Source organism: Hippocampus bargibanti, linkage group LG02, assembly GCF_051943395.1.
Source record: "Hippocampus bargibanti isolate YZ-2025 linkage group LG02, ASM5194339v1, whole genome shotgun sequence".
NCBI lineage: Eukaryota > Metazoa > Chordata > Actinopteri > Syngnathiformes > Syngnathidae > Hippocampus > Hippocampus bargibanti.
The window spans coordinates 15,890,371-15,893,150 of NC_142735.1; the positions used below are offsets into that span (position 1 = coordinate 15,890,371).

The window sequence follows — 2,780 nt, forward strand, 5'->3', positions numbered from 1 at the left end:
CATGACGATATTAGAGAGAATTTGCTGTGCTTTCTCGGATATAGTAATTACTTTATTCACGCTGTCGCCGGCTAGCTGCTTTTCGTTAATCCAAATTAACAGAAGTTTTTGAACCTCTTATATTACCCGAGACCGTTGCTTTGACAACGCGGAAACACCTTTAGCAACACACGCACCTTTAATGGCTTCTTTGTTCCGAAGGATGGTAGCAATGGTGGACTTGGCACTGGGCCATTAACTCAGACAAACGCACACCTAGTTCGTGTTTCTCAATGATCTCCTTCTTCTCCTCGACTATAATTTTGCTTTGTGTCTTCTTCGGCTGAACACGAGCCTGTGGTAGAGTCTTTTTTGGTCCCATAACAGCCAAAGTATCCGAGATAAATCCTTGAAGACGTGAACAACGTCTGCACTCAGAGAAAGGGGGTGTGGAAAGGTAGCGTATGTATGTGGCGCTGTTCGGTCGTGTGGTTTGGTGTTCTTCCGACGAAAATTACTCCGCCAGGCATGGTGGGGCGGCGCTCCGTGTGTATCCCGAAAAGTATTGCGTTTACCAACGTTTAATTTCATAAATTTAACGTTCGTAAACCGAAAAGTTCCTAAGGCAAGGGGTTCGTAAACTGAGGTCCCACTGTACTTGGATAATAAAATGATATTCTGATTCTGTTGTTGTCACCCTCCCATACCAGCATGGGAGGGTGACAACAGCTTTGCCTATTTTCTTGCCCTGTCCTTCTGTGTCTGCTTGGTGAGAACAAAGTAGAGGACTGAATTAAATGAGTCACTGTGGCTCAAATGGCAGGAGGTGAAAGGGGACTGAACAGAGAGCAGTACAAAGCTATACACCACTGTTGCTGTTTTCGCTCTGTGAAACTCCTCTATGAATATATAAGGAATATATAGGAAGTACATCTGTGAACAAAATGAGTGAGTGAAAATGCATTTGTGCTTTTTTTTACAGTTCAAGATATCCAGTTGTATTTGATAGATTGTTCTTGTTAGTTTACAAAAAACTAATGAGAACATAATAAAGATAATATGGAATAAAATTAAAAAAATGATGCTACATACATACATACATACATACATACATACATACATACATACACACACACACACACACACACACACACACACACACACACACACACACACACACACACACGCACACACACACACACACACACACACACACACACACACACACATACATTTACAGGGTGGCATTTGATTTTTTAAAGGGACTGTTGATTGAGCGGAACACTGGCACTTATGTAACATATCTTAATTTCACCTGGAAAAAACATTTTTCCTATTTTCACTATTGTCAGGGGTGAAATGTTTGTGTTCAATGAGATGACAATTAAGTGAATACCACTTTTGTAGTCACATCAAAAATAATTTAGAAAACTTTATAATCGTTATCTAACCTGATTTAAAAACCTGTCATCTGACATTCTATAATTTCCGTTGTATATCTTGTAAACATTCTTAGAAGAAAAAAAGAAAAACAGATTAGTATTCCATTTCTTTCTCAGCAACAGCTTACACGGTTCTCATCAGAGATCTTTGATCGTGTCTTCAAAGGAACATGTCATCAAAGTCTATCAAGTCAGAGCTGAATTGGAAAAAGAGAGCGAGTGGGAGAAAGATCGCAAATGCCTCTGGGATACAGCGCAACGGGAAGCAGTAATGGGTCAGTAATTACTAATTAGAACCCTGGTCAACACCAATGCAGCGGCAGATGATTTTCTTTGTAGATTGCCCGGAAAGCAATGGTTGGGAACTTGATTCTGATAACTTGTATTAGCAAATTTAGCACTTCAGATTTGCTTGTCTAATACATGTCAATTGTTTTGTTTTGAACGATGTCTGTGTTATCACCGCCTTCGCTGACTTATATGAACCCTGCGATGAAACCTGATCTGCGGTCAGACTGCTTCCAGCATTACCCCCACCGTCGCTTTTTTTCATGGGATCAAGGCCATGACTCCTGTTTGCAGTCAAGGTCAGCTGTTCACACTTCTCACTAATACTATGACAATTCCTGGAAAGTGGACTGACATTGCCTGGTGAACTGTACAGGAAGCGACAGGGATGACATCCCGGTGATGCAGGTCGTAGATGCCCATGCGTTTGTTTTCTGAGGGAAAGTTGGATCTATCCCAAGTCGTAGCCTGGATGGGCTGGCAGTACTGACTGGTCACGTGTGAGGCACTTATACCGGTGAAGGCCCTGAAAACAGCTTAAACTGGAGCAAATTTAACCTTGCTCAGGAGTTGGTTTAAACATTTACCATGGGCCATGTGAACACTACAGGGGTGATTTGCTCTGTGTGAGAAGAGTTGATTACATACGATATTACATGCTACGCTGTACTTCCGCCATATTTCCTTTCTCTCGCTAATCCTTTTACGCTGTCCAATTGACCACAGCGCTGATTTATGTGGAGAAGTATAAATCATGGTTTTTTGATACGAGGAAACGGAAGTACACTGTATGGGTATTTTTGTTTTACTTCTGTATTATCGTATTACATGGCCACAGAAACTATCATGTGAACGCAAAGGGCTGCTGCACCGGGGGTTCACACTTTCTCTAAGCAGTTTTACATGTGTGAACGCTCCACAAAATTTACACTGGTGTAAAATATATCACAACAAAATAAATCGGTGCAGCACTGATGCAAATATTTGCCATGTGAACACCCTTTTTTTGAACCGGGTTCAGCAATCATGCTCTTCTGCACATAGAATGTGTCTTTTCTGTGTCCTCCTTGA

At 41.3% G+C, this 2,780-nt stretch overlaps 1 long non-coding RNA gene across 1 annotated transcript; it reads left to right on the forward strand.

Moving 5' to 3' along the window:
* The first annotated feature begins 1,654 nt into the window (after nt 1-1,654).
* LOC148901692 (uncharacterized) lies at nt 1,655-2,343 on the forward strand. Its single transcript, XR_016118080.1, has 3 exons — nt 1,655-1,778; nt 1,936-2,008; nt 2,086-2,343. It is a non-coding gene; the product is annotated as an uncharacterized LOC148901692 (long non-coding RNA).
* The last annotated feature ends 437 nt before the right edge of the window (nt 2,344-2,780 follow it).